The sequence below is a fragment of the Hyperolius riggenbachi genome, chromosome 4 (genome assembly GCF_040937935.1).
Source record: "Hyperolius riggenbachi isolate aHypRig1 chromosome 4, aHypRig1.pri, whole genome shotgun sequence".
Taxonomy (NCBI): Eukaryota; Metazoa; Chordata; class Amphibia; order Anura; family Hyperoliidae; genus Hyperolius; species Hyperolius riggenbachi.
In genome coordinates this window covers 383,489,576-383,509,576 of record NC_090649.1, presented here as the reverse complement: position 1 = coordinate 383,509,576, position 20,001 = coordinate 383,489,576, and the positions used below count along the sequence as shown (strand labels likewise).

The 20,001-nt window shown below is 40.1% G+C and overlaps 1 long non-coding RNA gene across 1 annotated transcript in view; it reads left to right on the top strand.

The window, feature by feature from the left end:
• Positions 1–17,962, top strand: part of LOC137504116 (uncharacterized) — a 209,962-nt gene extending 192,000 nt beyond the window's left edge. The window contains exon 5 of the long non-coding RNA XR_011019423.1: positions 17,883–17,962. This is a non-coding gene — a long non-coding RNA (uncharacterized lncRNA). The remainder of the gene's footprint in view (positions 1–17,882) is intronic.
• The last annotated feature ends 2,039 nt before the right edge of the window (positions 17,963–20,001 follow it).

The following is a 20,001-nucleotide window of genomic DNA, read 5'->3' as shown; positions in this document are numbered from 1 at the left end:
TTGAACCCTAAAAATTGCAAAAATATCTCTACTGATTCCCTACATCATTTGGGAGATACTCCAAAAGGAACACTTTTAAACCTACACTGTAACTGGGATAAAGGACTAACTTACAAGTTGACTGAAAAAGGAAAACAATATGAAAATCTCTTTGCAAATAAAACTTGGAGAGAACCACTGTTCACTTATGCATTTCAAGGAAGCATCTTGGGACAAATCAAACTGCCATATAACTGGTTCTGGGCTTGTGGAAATACAGCGTACAAGTTATTACCTATAGGTGGAAAAGGAAGGTGTACAATCATTAAAATAGCACCCGCCACTTGGTTTGTCGAAAAAGACCAGATAAGCATTGAGCAAATTTCCAATCATCATATGTACAAGAGAAGTGCTGATGGAACTAAGAAAGGAAGACTCCTTCAAGTACCATGGTATGCAAAAGTTGGTGTGTTCAATGGACTGATTGGAACAGGAGGACTAACTTTAATAAACTCGCAAAATATAGAATTGCTTGCTGGACTATTTGATAATGTTACAGATGAAATATTTCAGACTATCGGAATAGTGAACGAAGAGTTAAAATGGCATACTAAAATGTTGGCTCAGCATACTCTAGTGTTAGACTTTTTAACTGCAGCACAAGGAGGAACATGTGCAATTGTAGGAGCTGCTTGTTGTAACTTCATACATCTAAACTATAGTGAAATAATAGAAGGCCACTTGAAACATATGGAAGAAGTAAAAGCCGCCTTCAGAAAGAGAAATTCAGAAATAGTATCATTGGAGTTTCTCAACCCAGTTAACTGGTTTTCCGGATGGATTGGAAACATGCTAAATACAATTCTTTGCATTATCATCGTTGGAATCGCCATATATATAGGCATTCGTTTGTTTTTCTGCTGCATCAATAAGATGACCACTACCTCTAATACCCCAGAATAAGAATGGAGAAGAGTGCCATTTAAGTCAAGAATAAGCTGAATATTATGAGAGACATTCAGACAAATGTTCTAGCAGACATATCAGAAAGAGATAGCCCTGCTAGCTAGTTGAAGAAATTGTTCATGAAAAGTGACTATGTTCTTATCAAACTAATTGATACTAAGCTATCCCATTATTTTCATCATTGGAGGAAAAAAAACATCCATATAACATACCAAAATTCACATACAAAGATGTTCACAGACTACATCATAACTTTCAAAATACTTTAAAATCTGTGGTAAAGATACTGATCAATTCAGGAGAAAGAGTTACTCCACAATGCTGGAAAGATGAAACATGAAGTGGAGAAGCACCTTCAACAATGTGAAGTTAGTAAATGTGGTTCATGAAGAACATATTTGAAAACGGCTTACTACAACTGGATACATTGCAAATTGCATTTCCAAGAACTTTGTAATGTCTAAGCTCTCTATATATCTACATCAAATGTAAGATGACATCACAACATGGGGATCCTGCTGAGGAACTACACAGCATTTTTATATAGGTGTACTACACATACTTTGTTCTGCTACATACCATTTGTGAAAGAAACTTTGTGGTATAAGAAAGGTGTAATTAACTGTATTAATACATAATACTAACCAACTAACTAATTAACCTGCTGTAAGCTAACAATAAAATGTTGAATGCATTGTGCTCTAAAAGCATTCAGGAGTCACATCACATCACATCAATGGTATAATTCCTGCTTATACATTTTGAACTTTAAGTTTCACCACATGTCTTAAAATGGGAAACAATTACACTGTAGAAACCCCAGATAATAAGCTACATCTGATATTCAATGAACCTGATGTTCCACCCATCACGTATAATGCTACAAAGATACCTGTCTGTACAGAAGAGGTTTAGAGATCTGGACCGATCAATCCTCTATCATCAGGAGATGAAGGTTCTGATACATCTGGATTAGTGAATGGATATCATGATCCATCAACACCTTCCACTGACGATGATCTTAGTCCAACAGTACAAGGAGACTATCCAAGTCAGTCACAGCAACCTCTGTGATATCAAGATAATCATCATGCTCCAAAATAAGCAATCCAGGAGCCACATGAAAAGTATAATTGCTGCCAACGCTTTGCTACTATGAAAGTTTTGCAACTGATCTTAAATGGGAACATACTGACTGTGAACTTTTCTTACATATCTACACAAGCTACCACTGTGATGAAAACTTCAAATTCAAGGATGTCATCAAAAAGACTATAGACTATCTGGACCAGTAAAATGTGTTAAACGGAGAATATATTAATCAAGGACTGAGACTTTGATTATGCCACAAAAAAGTGCCACTTAAAGAGCAAAGATTTGCCTGAGAAAAAAATTGCACCACTGTGGAATTAGACGTTATACTAGGAGCTAACTACTACCAAAACAAGCAAGATTCTATCATCTCTCTGCATCCGGGGGTGTCAGAATCTCATATTAATGCAGAGAACTGATCATCCCTCTTGCCCAAATTGTGTACAAAATGTTAAATGGTTTGCAGATAAATTGAGTGAATTTCAAGACTCGTGAGTATGAGCAGAAATCAGAATTAGATAGTGTAAGCTACAGTGTTATTATTGGAAGTGAGCTGTTTATTCCTACAAGGTTAAAAGTGAGATAGTATTGAAGAAATGTTCACGTTATGTAGTATTGTTGTGTTAGTAAATTTAACCGTCTAAGGTCAAGATATACACTGCTTAAGCTAAGCCTATTTTATACGCAAGATGTTAATCACATAGTTTTCACACATATCTAATATGCTGATCACTAATATACACTTTATTTCAGATTGTATAAAAACAGTTAGGCCATAAGCCTTGTGTTGGCCATTACCACTTATAACCATAGGGGGCATCTCTTGTGCCTGCTACTAACACTTATTAACCACAAGGGGCCTCTATAGAACTCGATCTAAAAATAAAAATGAAATCATACCTGTATTTATAGAGATGTTATAAACAATTAAGTCATAGTTTGGAAAGTCCCTTATATCATTTCTTGGGAGAAATTCTCTATAAAAAGAGAGTTTTCAGGCTGTATATTTATTCATTGCCTGATGCCCTAGCTGATTGAAACATCCTAGGCCGACGTTTATCCTTCTCACAGACGTGATTCTGAAACCCAAGAGAGGTAATATGCAATTATTCTTGGTGAATTCTTTGACAATTAGTCTATGCAAAAGTTAAAGACTTGTCTTTTTAAACTTCAGCAGTTTTTTGAGTTTTAGATAACTTTTTTCTATGCTATAAGTTTTATTATTCAAACGCAATTGCAAGCTTAGAAGCAATTAACAAGCTTTGAAGGATTAAGATATATCTACTTTAAGTTCTTTATATGAGAATAGAACTTCATAAATCATTTTTTAAGGATAAAGCTATATTGTGTGTAACATACACTGTTCAATCTCGAGACAACAATTATCGATGAAGGATAAAAGCTACAGCAGAATATTTGCTATATTGAAATGGACTCTTTTAACTAAAGGAACTTTGAAAATGTATTTTTGGATGAAAATGTATTTTTTGAATGATTGACAACAACTGGAGAGATGTATATTCCTGTACATAAATGCTTTATCAATTTTTTAATAACAAGATAATTTTATAAAATTCAACAGCTGAGTGTTGCGTTTTTCTTTCAGAGGTAAAACTGTTAACCTATAAATATTCTGTTTATAGTGAGCACGCACCCACTTCTGTCTAATTTTGGTTATGACGCTTTAAAGGCTGGTCCTTTACTGAGTTGGTAATCATTTTAAGCAGATATCGATCAGATATTTGACACCCCCATCACCTTCCGAGTGCATCAGATTTGATTGTGCTGTGATTGGATTCGATTGTGCTGTAATTGTATTTGATTGTCCCTTGATCGGCTTCGATTGCCTCGTGATTGTTTAATTGCCTGAGACCCCACTTCCCGCCACACCCAATCCCACCCTCCCCCCATCACCTTCCGAGTGCATCAGATTTGATTGTGCTGTGATTGGATTCGATTGTGCTGTAATTGTATTTGATTGTCCCGTGATCGGCTTCGATTGCCCTGTGATTGTTTGATTGCCTGAGACCCCACTTCCCGCCACACCCAACCCCCCCCTCCCCCCCCACCACACCCAACCCCACCCTCCCCCCCCCACACCCAACCCCACCCTCCCCCCCCCCCCACCACACCCAACCACCACCTTCCGAGTGCATCAGATTTGCTTGTGCTGTGATTGGAGTCGATTGTGCTGTAATTGTATTTGATTGTCCCGTGATTGTTTGATTGCCTCTGAGACCCCACTTCCCACCAACCCCAATACCTCTCAAATACTCCCTTTTTGCTAGGTAGGTGCTCTTTTTTTCTGGGTAGTCTCGGAGGAAAACCCCATAAATTTAGCAATCCAAAATGGCAAGAAGGGGGCTTTCCGATGACGAGGTATACAGGTACATGGACCAGTCGGATGAGTTCTTTTGGGAAGAATCATCCGTCGAATCTCCCGGGTCCGAATTTGAACCTGTAGAAAGCAGTGGTTCCCTGACCGATAGTGATGACGAGGCTATGGTCCCGGCTAGAGCCAGGCGTACCAGACCCCAAGTCGTTAGACCGCAGGTGGCGCAGGATCCGCCTCAAGGGCAGCAGGGTGGTGCTAGCGCTGTTGATAGTTTTCTTGGTGAGGCAGGCACCAGCAGCGCAGCATCTCCTGGACTTAGTGCCAGTGCTTCCGTAGACCCTGGCGAAGTGGTGAGCGTCAGCATGGAAGTTGAAACTGGTACGGTGGCAAGTGCAGTAGTACCCTCGTCGCAGCCACCAAGAAGAAGACGGGCCCGTAGTACCCATAGACTCCCAGAGGTGCTGGCACAACCAGATTGGCAATCCCCTGATTCCGCCGCACCCGTAGTGCCCCCTTTCACCGCCCAGTCTGGAGTCCAGGTGGCGACAGCTCATCTAGGAACGGCCCTAGACTTTTTGCAGCTGTTCATCACCCAGGTTCTCTTGGACTTAATTGTGGTTGAGACCAACCGTAAAGCCACACAATTCATCACCGAGCACCCGGAGAGCATGTATGCCCAGCCTTTCGGGTGGAAACCAGTCCAAGTTTCCGACATTAAAATCTTTTTGGCCCTTATCCTTCACTTGGGACTAATGAAACAAAATGTATTGCGGTCGTATTGGTCTACGAACCCAGTACATCATGTTCCCTTGTACCCTGCTGCCATGTCCAGGACACGATTTGAGTCCATCCTGTGCTTCCTGCACTTTAACGATGACGAAACCTGTCATGAAAAGGGCCACCCTGCTTATGACCGGCTCCACAAAATTCGGCCCCTCATAGACCACCTGTCATCAACATTTGCAGATGCTTATATCCCTGAACAGAACATCTGCGTAGTCGAGTCCCTCTTACGCTTTACCGGGCGCCTTGGTATCAAACAGTACATCCCAAGCAAGCGCGCCCGGTATGGGGTGAAACTGTATAAGCTCTGTGAAAGGGCCACAGGCTATACATGTCGTTTTAGGGTCTATGAGGGAAAAGACTCAAAATTGGAGCCGGTCGGATGCCCTGACTACCTGGGGAGCAGTGGAAAGGTTGTGTGGGACTTGGTGTCACCCTTGTTCCGGAAGGGGTACCATCTTTTTGTGGACAATTATTACACAAGTGTGGCCCTCTTTCAGCACTTAAAGTTAGAAGGAATCCGATGCTGTGGCACTGCGTGGCCTAGTCGCCAGGGCTTCCCCCAACGGCTCGTTACCACCAGACTTCAACGGGGGCAGAGGGCCGCCTTGCGTACTGAAGACCTGCTCGCGGTGAAATGGAGGGACAAGAGGGACGTTTACTTTCTGTCCACCATTCACACAGACACGACAGTCCAAATTCAACGGGCAACTAAGGTCATTGAAAGGCCCCTTGTCGTCCACGAATATAATGTCAACATGGGAGGGGTGGACTTCAATGACCAGAGGTTAGCGCCCTATTTAATTTCCCAGAAAACAAGACGCTGGTATAAGAAAGTGTCTTTTTATCTGATTCAATTGGCAGTTTACAACAGCTTTGTTCTCTACAGTAAGGCTGGGAGAACTGGATCTTTCCTCCAATTTCAGGAACAGATCATTCTGGACATCCTGTATCCAGGAGGTGCCAGCCCCCCCCCCCCCCCCCCCCCCCCCGATGCAACTAGCCGACTGCATGGAAGGCATTATGCCTATCAGCTTCCGTGTGCCCCAGGTCAACGCATCCGAAGAAAACGTTGCCGTGTCTGCAGCAGGGCTGGAACAAGGACTGACACCGTTTATTATTGTCCCCGCTGTCCTGACCAGCCTGGTCTATGCGTAGGGCCGTGTTTTGAGAGGTACCACGAGCAGGTACACTATTAGAACCTAGGGAACTCCAGACACAGGAGTAGGCACACACTCAGTGGTCTTTCGCACATTGTCGCAGGGAGAGGAGAGGTAAGCTTGAAGACCAAACGGGTAAGCATAAAAGTGGGAAGAAGGATCGGTTTCCATGCTTGATATTGCTGATCTGTCCTGGGTTGGCGATATAAGACGGCATGTTTGAATTTCCCTTGAGTGTGGACACCCCCGGTTTATATGTGATTTGGGCCTATGATGATGCTTTAATGCCACACAGAGTCATCTCTATTGGCAGGCATATTGCTGTATCCTACAGGCATAATGCTGTATACTAAAGTTCTGAGGCCCAGTCACATAAGTTGGTGGCTCACCCTGAGTGCAGGGTGGCACGGGGTGTCTCTCTCCTGAGGTTATCACTGCCATTGATGTGGAGGAAGATCTGCCATTGATGTGGAGCAAGGTATGTTTGCCGTTCATTTTTCCTTTCAGCCCAGAGTGCATTACTTGTATACCCAATATAAGGAGTATAGCAGAAACTCCTAATACTGGCCATACATGTAATGATTGCAGAGACCCTAAAATGCCAGGACAGACTCCACAAATGACCCCATTTTGGAAAGAGGACACCCTAAAGTATTATGTGAGGTGCACGGTGAGTTCATAAAAGATTTTAGTTTTTGTCACAAGTTAGCAGAATTTTTTTTTTATTTTTTTTTAACAAAGTGTCATTTTCCGTTAACTTGTGACAAAAAATAAAATTTTCAATGACCTCACCATTCCCCTCATGGAATACCTTGTTGTGTATTCTTTCCAAAATGGGGTCATTTGTGGGGTTTGTTAACTGTCCTGGCAAGTGGGCGGGGTGCTAAATTTTGAGCACCCCTGTAAAGCCTAAAGGTACTCATTGGACTCTGGGCCCCTTAGCGCAGTTAGGGTGCAAAAAAGTGCCACACATGTGGTATCGCCGTACTCGGGAGAAGTAGTACAATGTGTTTTGGGGGTGTATTTTTACATATACCCATGCTGGGTGGGAGAAATACCTCTGTAAATGACAATCTTTTGATTTTTTTACACACAATTGTCCATTTACAGAGTTATTTCTCCCACCCAGCATGGGTATGTGTAAAAATACACCCCAAAACACATTGTACTACTTCTCTCGAGTATGGCGATACCACATGTGTGGCACTTTTTTGCACCCTAACTGCGCTAAAGGGCCCAAAGTCCAATGAGTACCTTTAGGATTTCACAGGTCATTTTGCGGAATTTGATTTCCAGACTCCTCCTCACGGTTTTGGGCCCCTAAAATGCCAGGGCAGTATAGGAACCCCACAAATGACCCCATTTTAGAAAGAAGACACCCCAAGGTATTCCATTAGGAGTATGGTGAGTTCATAGAAGATTTTATTTTTTGTCAAAAGTTAGCGGAAAATTGATTTTTATTGTTTTTTTCACAAAGTGTCATTTTCCGCTAACTTGTGACAAAAAATAAAATCTTCTATGAACTCACCATACTCCTAACGGAATACCTTGGGGTGTCTTCTTTCTAAAATGGGGTCATTTGTGGGGTTCCTATACTGCCCTGGCATTTTAGGGGCCCTAAACCGTGAGGAGTAGTCTGGAAATCAAATTCCGCAAAATGACCTGTGAAATCCTAAAGGTGCTCATTGGACTTTGGGCCCTTTAGCGCAGTTAGGGTGCAAAAAAGTGCCACACATGTGGTATCGCCGTACTCGGGAGAAGTAATACAATGTGTTTTGGGGTGTATTTTTACACATACCCATGCTGGGTGGGAGAAATAACTCTGTAAATGGACAATTGTGTGTAAAAAAATCAAAAGATTGTCATTTACAGAGGTATTTCTCCCACCCAGCATGGGTATGTGTAAAAATACACCCCAAAACACATTGTACTACTTCTCCCGAGTACGGCAATACCACATGTGTGGCACTTTTTTGCACCCTAACTGCGCTAAAGGGCCCAAAGTCCAATGAGCACCTTTAGGCTTTCACAGGTCATTTTGCGGAATTTGATTTCCAGACTACTCCTCACGGCTTAGGGCCCCTAAAATGCCAGGGCAGTATAGGAACCCCACAAATGACCCCATTTTAGAAAGAAGACACCCCAAGGTATTCCGTTAGGAGTATGGTGAGTTCATAGAAGATTTTATTTTTTGTCAAAAGTTAGCGGAAAATTGATTTTTATTGTTTTTTTCACAAAGTGTCATTTTCCGCTAACTTGTGACAAAAAATAAAATCTTCTATGAACTCACCATACTCCTAACGGAATACCTTGGGGTGTCTTCTTTCTAAAATGGGGTCATTTGTGGGGTTCCTATACTGCCCTGGCATTTTAGGGGCCCTAAACCGTGAGGAGTAGTCTGGAAATCAAATTCCGCAAAATGACCTGTGAAAGCCTAAAGGTGCTCATTGGACTTTGGGCCCTTTCAGCGCAGTTAGGGTGCAAAAAAGTGCCACACATGTGGTATCACCGTACTCGGGAGAAGTAGTACAATGTGTTTTGGGGTGAATTTTTACACATACCCATGCTGGGTGGGAGAAATATCTCTGTAAATGGACAATTGTGTGTAAAAAAATCAAAAGATTGTCATTTACAGAGGTATTTCTCCCACCCAGCATGGGTATGTGTAAAAATACACCCCAAAACACATTGTACTACTTCTCCCGAGTACGGCAATACCACATGTGTGGCACTTTTTTGCACCCTAACTGCGCTAAAGGGCCCAAAGTCCAATGAGCACCTTTAGGCTTTCACAGGTCATTTTGCGGAATTTGATTTCCAGACTACTCCTCACGGTTTAGGGCCCCTAAAATGCCAGGGCAGTATAGGAACCCCACAAATGACCCCATTTTAGAAAGAAGACACCCCAAGGTATTCCGTTAGGAGTATGGTGAGTTCATAGAAGATTTTATTTTTTGTCACAAGTTAGTGGAAAATGACACTTTGTGAAAAAAACAATAAAAATCAATTTTCCGCTAACTTTTGACAAAAAATAAAACCTTCTATGAACTCGCTATGCTACTAACGGAATACCTTGGGGTGTCTTCTTTCTAAAATGGGGTCATTTGTGGGGTTCCTATACTGCCCTGGCATTTTAGGGGCCCTAAACCGTGAGGAGTAGCCTGGAAATCAAATTCCGCAAAATGACCTGTGAAATCCTAAAGGTACTCATTGGACTTTGGGCCCCTTAGCGTACTTGGGGTGTAAAAAAGTGCCACACATGTGGTACCGCCGTACTCGGCAGAATTAGTATAATGTGTTTTGGGGTGTATTTTTACACATACCCATGCTGGGTGGGAGAAATAACTCTGTAAATGGACAATTGTGTGTAAAAAAAATTAAAAAATTGTCATTTACAGAGATATTTCTCCCACCCAGCATAGGTATGTGTAAAAATACACCCCAAAACACATTATACTACTTCTCCTGAGTACGGCAATACCACATGTGTGGCACTTTTTTGCAGCCTAACTGCGCTAAGGGGTCCAAAGTCCAATGAGCACCTTTAGGCTTTACAGGGGTGCTTACAATTTAGCACCCCCCAAATTGTCAGGACAGTAAACACACCCCACAAATGACCCCATTTTGGAAAGTAGACCCTTCAAGGTATTCAGAGAGGGGCATGGTGAGTCCGTGGCAGATTTCATTTTTTTTTTGTCGCAAGTTAGAAGAAATGGAAACTTTTTTTTTTTTTTTTTTTGTCACAAAGTGTCATTTTCCGCTTACTTGTGACAAAAAATAATATCTTCTATGAACTCACTATGCCTCTCAGTGAATACTTTGGGATGTCTTCTTTCTAAAATGGGGTCATTTGGGGGGGTATTTATACTATCCTGGAATTCTAGCCCCTCATGAAACATGACAGGGGGTCAGAAAAGTCATAGATGCTTGAAAATGGGAAAATTCACTTTTTGCACCATAGTTTGTAAACGCTATAACTTTTACCCAAACCAATAAATATACGCTGAATGGGGTTTTTTTTATCCAAAACATGTTTGTCCACATTTTTCACGCTGCATGTATACAGAAATTTTACTTTATTTGAAAACTGTCAGCGCAGAAAGTAAAAAAAATCATTTTTTTGCCAAAATTCATGTCTTTTTTGCTGAATATAATAAAAAGTAAAAATCGCAGGAGCAATCAAATAGCACCAAAAGAAAGCTTTATTAGTGACAAGAAAAGGAGCCAAAATTCATTTAGGTGGTAGGTTGTATGAGCGAGCAATAAACCGTGAAAGCTGCAGTGGTCTGAATGGAAAAAAAGCGACCGGTCCTTAAGGGGTAGAAAGCCCTAGGTCCTCAAGTGGTTAAAATAAGCAAGGCTATTATACATAAAACCCACCCATTTTATTTGCCCCGGCTATCACAACATTTAAATTATGTTCTTAGTACAATGTATGGTGACAAGATATTATTTGAAAATAAAAGTATTTTTTTTCTGTCTTGTTTTTTTTTTTTTTTTGTATTTGTGGTATTACTTTTAATTTTAGCGCTGTGGACATTTATTTACTAGTCTTTTTCAGGTATTGGATGATTGCCTAGTCCACATAGCTGCTGACCAAGATGAAAAGATTTTTCAACTTTGATTTAAAATAAAATTTTAGCACTTTGCAATGGAAAAAAGTATCAAAAAGTATGTAAAGGGTACTATCAAAATTATTGTGAGCACTTTTTTGTTTGCTGATGGTTTAAAATTCATTTTATTGACAAGTTTCAAAATATCACCTAGGAGAAAACTCAGGTGAAAAATGTAATTGCATATGGGTCATAGAATTATTCTGAAACAAAACTGAGCTGTAACGATTGGGTGCTGCAACTCGTCTGATTATTGGGTGATCTGCAGTATCACCAATAATGCAGACACTATACCTGATTATGTGGTGATCTGCAGAACCACCAATAATGCAAGTATAGCTCACAAGGTACTGTGTGATAGTGATTGGTGCAACATTAAACAAATAGGAGATAGAGCCTCCCAGAGGAGCTGGGAGGCCTAGCAGCACTGTACTTAATAGTTTGACTGAACCTTACCAGAGGAGCTGGCGAGGTATTGTCAGAAGATGTGCCTGTATAATTTAACCAGACCTTTCCAGTGGGGCTGGTCAGGGACTACAGTGCACGTAGCTATGAAGAAAGTACAAGGACTTTACCAAAGGAGCTGGTAAAGTACTATCAGTGATAAGTGACTGTATAGTTTGACAAGACCTTACCAGAGGAGCTGGCAAGGTACTATCAGACACGGTAACTGTATAGTTTGGCAAGACCTTACCAGAGGAGCTGGCAAGGTACTATCAGTAACAAGTGTCACCTCACCAGTGGAGCTGGTGGGTAATACTACAAACACCTCACCAGTGGCAAGGGCCCACTGGTGAGAGGAGTGGTCGGACAGGCAAGGTTCGGCAACAGAGAGGCAGTATCAGTACAGAAACGACAGGCAGGAGAATAGTAGGTAATCAGGCAGAGGTTCAGCAACAACAGTCAGATAGGCAGAAGTACAGAATCAGTAAACAAATGCGAGGTCAGAGAATAGCCAGAATCATACACAGGTAATCAAATAATAACAATATACAATAGTCCTAGTCTTGTGTGAAATCCCTGGTTTCCTCCCAGATCAAAGCACACCGGATACTAGTCTAAGGTCTGAGCGCTAACACAAAGTATTCACGACAGCAGACAGTTAGCTAATGGAGAGCGGATGCTTAAGAAGCAGAGGAAGGCTCTCAGCTGTGCCCAGCTCGGAAACAGCCAATCCGAGCGGCGAGAGTCACCTCTGACGTCAGCCGACCGGCAGGTCAGCTGACGCGTACTCTCCCAGCATAAAGGTCCTGTCTCCGCGCCCGCCCGTGCGAGACAGCGACCCCATGAGCAGAGGACAGTACCGTTCCCGGCGTGCTAAACGCCGGCGGAATGGATAAGACCAGAGAACAGGGAACACAAGCGGCTGCGGCCATACTCCGCACCTCCGCAGCCGCCATATTATTGATTGTTACATGAGCACTGTGAACTAGCCCTCATAGACAGTGCTAAAATAATAATGTATTTTGTACAATTATGTCCCGAAACAATGCTTATTTGTTTATTGAGTTTAATTGGATTTTACAACTGCAAATTGAACAAGCATATGGGAACATTACTCTTCCCTTTCATTGATGTCCCATATGTCTGAAAGTTATTGCATTCAAATTACTCACAGCTTGAAAAAAAACTCCAGTAGGATTGAAAGGTCAGGCTTAGAAATGTAGTAGTCACTACATGCAACATTTAGTGGCACTGTCACTTCATTCTGGTCCTTATGGTCTTTTAGAGAAAAGGCTTATGCCTAATAGTGTGAAAGAATAATGCTGGTTCATTCAATCAAGCTAATAACCCACACTTAAGGAGCTTACATTGCAGGGCAATCAGTCTCACAAAGAATAAAAAAAGTCTATTAAGGGCTTTTTCTGATCATGATGGGAGTATGCTGGATTGCTTAGAGAATATAATACCTTTCTAAATATTACTTTATTTCAAATGTAAAATATTTTTAGAAGAAACTACCTTTATACATTTCCACTTCAGTACAATAAATCATACAAAAAGTTCATATGCATAGAATCAGCATGTTTATTTCCTATGGACATTCTGATTTTCTCCCACATGACTGGGAAAGTGGCTTAATTCAAAAAGACTGCAGCTTTTTTTGGACAACTAGTATCCTCCATTTCTACTTTTTTTGTTCAATGGTTTTCATCGCTGTCTGTGTTACAGGTTACTGCATGTATGGTATGTATGGTTATGAGTGCAAGGGGTTAACATTGGTTTAGACTATGAAAATGACATAAGACTGTGACTATGGTGGGGATCAGATTATTATCTCTTCTCAGGGATATTTAATTGAAGCAGGTGTGGGGGAAGGTATCCTTAGAGTTAGTTATCAGGCAGGAGAGTCACTAGTGTTAGGCATCGGCGGGGGTCCTTATGGCAAGGCACTACTGGGGGGGGGAGGTTTCTTATGGTTATTGGTGGGGGGATAAGTTAGGGTTAGGCATCAAGCGGGAGGGCTTGTGTGAGATTATTGTTAGGATAGGCTTTAGTAAAGTATTAGTAAAGATTACCATTATTGTACTATAGGAATTACTTAGTGATTCAATGTAGAATATTGGTAATTTCCCAATATTTTTTTTGCAGATACCCAAATTCCCAAATTTAAAATTCATTTTAAATGTACTTCATTTAGTGACATGATTATGGACTAAAGTGGTGAGGAAGATATCAGTCCTATATAAATATAAAATAATAATAATAAAATAGATATCTAAGTTCTCTAAAAGCAATCATTCACCTACAGTTATTTGCCACAAGTACCAGTTGATCACAGGCAAAGTTGAATCAATTGTAATCTGCATAGCTGCATTTCAGTGCTTGTTAATCATGGGGGCAGTCTAATGGTGGTGAATCTATCCACCTTTCAGATCCTTACGTTCACCCCTTATGTACTATCTGGCTTAGGCACTGGCACTACGGAGGTGGAAATCACATTTAGTTACATCTGAGCGTGGATCAAATGCAACATAACTGGAAATTAAACTGCGGCCAATCAAAGCTGATTTTGATTTTTTTCAGTTTCAATCTGCTTGCAAAATTCAACCAGATTTGCATCAACCCTGAAAAGTTAACATCTCGCTGATTATCTCTCATGCCAATAGCAGGCCAGAGACATTAGCATTAATGTAAATACTTTAACCCAATGAACAGCTTCACTTAACTCTAAGGGCCTGTTTCTATTACATGCAGTGGGATGCAGCTACATAGCCGCATCGCACTGCAGGTGTCCTGTAACCAATGCACGGCAATGGAACAGTTTCCACTGTGTGTATTGCATGTGGAGCGATCGAGAATCTGCAGCATGCTGCAGATTCTCATACGGCCGCATTCACATGCAACCGCCCACCGTCCCCTCCATATATTTCCACATCGGGAGATGCGGAAGTGACGCAAGCGCCATTGGAAGTGATGCAATGCAGCGAGGTAGCTGTATTCGTATCTCTTTATCAATGGAAAAGGGCCCTTATGCTCTTGGCTTTACAAAACCACAACACAATTCTGCAGATCAGATTTAAAAAAAAATGAAAATGACATACTGATTGGTACAACAAAATTGTGTAGAGTTCCCATTTAAATGTTACTTGTTTATTTCTCCATAAACCAAAAATGCTTTTTCTTCAGATGTAAATTTCACATGTTTTCTTTTAGTTGAGTTTTAGCTAATTTACAGCATTTGAAAAACGTACAAAGCAATTCAAAGATAATTGTAAAATCAATTTAACTGAAGCATGGTTACAGCATGTTATTTATGTAAGAGGATTCTACAAAATGGTGTCATCATGCTTTAGAAAACCTACAAAAAAAAATTGTAGGATAAAGACAAAAAAGTAAAGTCTTTAAAGTCTACATTTGAGGAAGACAATACAGCCTGAATGATCTTTTTAGTATAAAACTTTTACTTTCAATAGTAAAAAAAAGAAAATTGGTAGTGAAGTTCAAATTTCAATGAAAGGATGTGAATTCCATTGAAATACCTTCTCATTTAAAACTTTAAATAAAACCAATATAAAAAATGTACTATTGCAAAAAAAAGTGATTATATGGCATTTGTGCAAGTTTCAGCCACAGAATGGGGAATCGTATTATTATAGATCAGAGCCTCTGAAACTTTTCTTTTATGTATAGTTCTAAAAGTTAGCATGGAGTACTCTGGTAACTACAGCTGACAGCTCAAAGCCATGAAGATCTAAATGCATTTCAGGGTTTTCAAAAGAACAAGGTATAAAAAAAACTGTTTGTTTGTCTGTGTTAAAATATATATATATATATATATATATATATATATATATATATATATATATATATATATATATATATATATATATACATATATACAGTGGTGTGAAAAACTATTTGCCCCCTTCCTGATTTCTTATTCTTTTGCATGTTTGTCACACTTAAATGTTTCTGCTATTCAAAAACCGTTAACTATTAGTCAAAGATAACATAGTTGAACACAAAATGCCGTTTTAAATTATAGCATTTATTATTTAGTGAGAAAGAAAATCAAAATCTACATGGCCCTGTGTGAGAAAGTGATTGCCCCCCCTTGTTAAAAAAATAACTTAACTGTGGTTTATCACACCTGACTTCAATTTCTGTAGTCACCCCCAGGCCTGATTACTGGCACACTTGTTTCAATCAAGAATTTAGTTAAATAGGAGCTTTCTGACACAGAGAAGTAGACCAAAAGCACCTCAAAAGCTAGACATCATGCCAAGATCCAAAGAAATTCAGGAACAAATGAGAACAAAAGTACTGTAATTGAAATCTATCAGTCTGGTAAAGGTTATAAAGCCATTTTAAAAGCGTTGGGACTCCAGTGAACCACAGTGAGAGCCATTATCCACAAATGTCAAAAACATGGAACAGTGATGAACCTTCCCAGGAGTGGCCGGCCGACCAAAATTACCCCCAGAGCGCAGAGAAAACTCATCCGAGAGCCACAAAAGACCCCAGGACAACATCTAAAGAACTGCAGGCCTCACTTGTCTCAATTAAGGTCAGTGTTGATGACTCCACCATAAGAAAGAGACTGGGCAAAAACGGTCTGTATGGCAGATATCCAAGGTGCAAACCACTTTTAAGCAAAAAGAACATTAAGGCTCGTCTTAATTTTGCTAAAAAACATCTCAATGATTGCCAAGACTTTTGGGAAAATACCTTGTGGACCGACGGGACAAAAGTTGAACTTTTTGGAAGATGCGTGTCCCGTTACATCTGGCGTAGAAGTAACACGGCATTTCAGCAAAAGAACATCACACCAACAGTAAAATATGGTGTTGGTAGTGTGATGGTCTGGGGTTGTTTTGCTGCTTCAGGACCTGGAAGGCTTGCTGTGATAGATGGAACCATGAATTCTACTGTCTACCAAAAAATCCTGAAGGAGAATGTCCGGCCATCTGTTCGTCAACTCAAGCTGAAGCGATCTTGGGTGCTGCAGCAGGACAATGACCCAAAACACACCAGCAAATCCACCTCTGAATGGCTAAAGAAAAACAAAATGAAGACTTTGGAGTGGCCTAGTCAAAGTCCTGACCTGAATCCTATTGAGATGTTGTGGCATGACCTTAAAAAGGTGGTTCATGCTAGAAAACCCTCAAATAAAGCTGAATTACAACAATTCTGCAAAGATGAGTGGGCCAAAATTCCTCCAGAGCACTGTAAAAGACTTATCGCAAACACTTGATTGCAGTTATTGCTGCTAAGGGTGGCCCAACCAATTATTAGGTTCAGGGGGCAATTTCTTTTTCACACAGGGCCATGTAGGTTTTGAGTTTTTTTTCTCACTAAAAATTAAAAACCATCATTTAAAACTGCATTTTGTGTTAAATTATGTTATCTTTGACTAATAGTTAACGGTTTTTGATGAGCATAAACATTTAAGTGTGACAAACATGTAAAAGAATAAGAAATCAGGAAGGGGGCAAATAGTTTTTCACACCACTGTATATATATATATATATATATATATATATATATATATATATATATATATATATATATATATATATATATATATATATATATATACAGTGGGTTGCAAAAGTATTCGGCCCCCTTGAAGTTTTCCACATTTTGTCACAATACAAATAAATAACTGCAAAGTGGGGTGTGCGTAATTATTCGGCCCCCTGAGTCAATACTTTGTAGAACCACCTTTTGCTGCAATTACAGCTGCCAGTCTTTTAGGGTATGTCTCTACCAGCTTTGCACATCTAGAGACTGAAATCCTTGCCCATTCTTCTTTGCAAAACAGCTCCAGCTCAGTCAGATTAGATGGACGGCGTTTGTGAATTGTCATGAAGTTGTTTGATAAGTTGCCAAACTATTATCACATCTGTGAAAATATCAGTTAATACTAAAAAAAAAAAAATTCTTTGGGTGTCTCCATGGCACCATACAATTGGGCAGTTCTCCACCTCCAACTGCCAAGTAGAACTACCCTAAATATATTTAAAAGCAACCCCACCTCCCATTTAGTATTCCTTTTTTTGTCTAATTTATATATAGCACCAGTTTGTATAGCACCAGATATTCACAAATGCATGTCACTAGCATTGATTTAAAGGCTTTTGTGTAGTTAGTTTAGGCATTCATCAGTCTGCACGAGTCTTGGGTACTGCTCAGTGAACAAGTAGAGTTTTACATGTCTGGTAAAAAGGGAGTTGCATGACACTTTTCCTTTGTGTGGGTATTTCATTATCAGCATTTTCTTTTCTTAGATAAGCCAGAGCGTGATGATGAACGCTAGAGCAGCTTAATTTAAAAGTGCACTTTCAGTTTTCTCCAAACATTCCTTTTTCATGCTTAACTGCACACCATGAGGTTTGGGTCCTGTGAGTGACATCAGGCAGGTCTCTTCTCAAGCTTTTTATTCAATTAGATACGGTAAGGTCTCAGTTATCCGGCACAGCTCTCAATGAGTCTTGTTATTCAATTCAGGTCAGAGGACACACCTACAGAGGATGCAGCAGAGCAGCAGGAAGCTGTGGAAGTGAAGAGGATTAACACCCGGAGCTCTGGTAAGAGGTTTCCCCTGCACACTGTACTGCATTATAAGACAGGGACAGAGGCATGCCCCCATGGCTCCCCCACTAACAGCCGGTTAGTTAAGACAACCGGTTGCTAAACTGCCAGATATCCAGTACTCTACTGTGTATGTCCTTTTTCAAGGATCCAGTATTAATAGTAAATAAAAAATTGATTTTACTATGATAATTATGTCTTTGTAGGTCTTTATTAGTGATTTGCTCCGAATGGATTCCGAAGTGATTTTTACTCGAAATCATTCGGAATCCAAGCGCTAATTAGTGCACCTGAGCGGGCAGGTTTGGAAGAGTTAATTTACCCAGGGTATCTTCTTCTTTAAACCCAACTCCTTCCGGGTTGAAAGAGGTAGCGTGTTAGTCAAATGACTAACACGCTACCTCTTTCAACCCGGAAGGAGGAAGCGTGTTAGTCCCGTGACGCGACTTGGAAAGTGACGTGACACGCAATTAGACACGAATTAAAGAAGAAGGAACCCTGGGTAAGTTAACTCCTCCACACCAGCCCACCCAGGTGCACTAATTAGCACTTGGATTCCGAATGATTTCGAGTTGAAATCAATTCAGAATCCATTTGGAGCTCATCACTAGTCTTTATACTGAATTAAACTAATATGTATACTATTAAATTAAGAGGAAAAACAAGAGAAAACATAGTATATCAAATAAAACACATTCATTGAAAGAGGAGGCTGTTTGCCAGTACTTTCACAAAGTCACTGACAAAAAGGTAGAAACCTGAAAAGAACAATGACTTAGGAAAGATGAACTTTAACACTTCTTCGCCTTCTAATTAGTTGTGCTTCAGCCACAGTGTGAATGAGTCATTCAATCAATTCTGCAGTTTGAGCAGCCCCACTAGCTCTGCAATTTGCTGATGTTATCATTACTTAGGACAGAGACACTTGGTTAGCATTTTAATAAGCACATTTATTGCAATAATATTTCTGTGAACAAGTATCAAATGTAACCAAGAATATAATCTACATAATATGGTTTCATAGAGGGCGAAATTAAATCCTTCGTAGGAAATTTTAAAGAAATGCAATTTCTCTCTTACTGATCAGGAGAATAATAATCTCTCAACTGGGAGGATTAAAATGTAATTACCTGATCAAGACACATATGGGATACATTTGGTAGAAAAATAATGCTACACGCAGCACAATTTTAAAATATTTATAAATGGAAAATAAGACAGATAGAGACAGAGAAACAAAAAAACAAAAAAAAAACAGAGAAATGTTGACCTTGATTTTGATCCACTTTCTCAGAGATACCATTTCACTTGCACACAGATCAGTATAGTGGGTTTACACAATTGTCACTATTAGGGCTTATTCAGATGGATGTTGTAAAATGGCAATGGTTGAGTGTTTGTGAAGCCTAATAAATATCCTCACTGCACCTGAGTTTTTAGTTTTCATTGGAGTGAATGAGGAAGGTCAGAGTTAAATGTTATTTATGGTGCTGGTTAGATGTTGTTGTTAAGATTCAGTTCAAAGGGAAATTTAATCAGAATATAGTCAGTTTTTATTCAGTTCTTACTAAACCAAATTTCATGAGGAGTCTGGGGAAAAAATTCTAGTACATGGTGTGCTATCACATAATGCCCGGGTTCATGAATCAGCAGATAGAGAGGAGCATGGGAGTTTGTCATCAAACTTAGGGGTGGCAGGAGTCCTGTTTGCCATCTCTTAAACCTTGTATTTGGTCACACTCAAGCCCTATAAAAGAGAACACATGTAACCTTCTAGGCAGCCATTTTACAGAAGACTTGGATCTAGCTAGTTAGACGGTGTTACTGCTGAGAGCAGTGGTTGGCTAGCTGGGAGGTTTTTTGTGTGAAATAACTGATTTTTATTACTGCTGAAGAACTTAGCCTATTAGAAGGATAGTACAACTTACTGCAGGCACTGTGAGTAAATTGTGTATGTACTACAGTTATTGGATGTATATTTGAATTTACATTCCAATATATGATGGTGGAACACACAGCCTAATTGACTAACTGC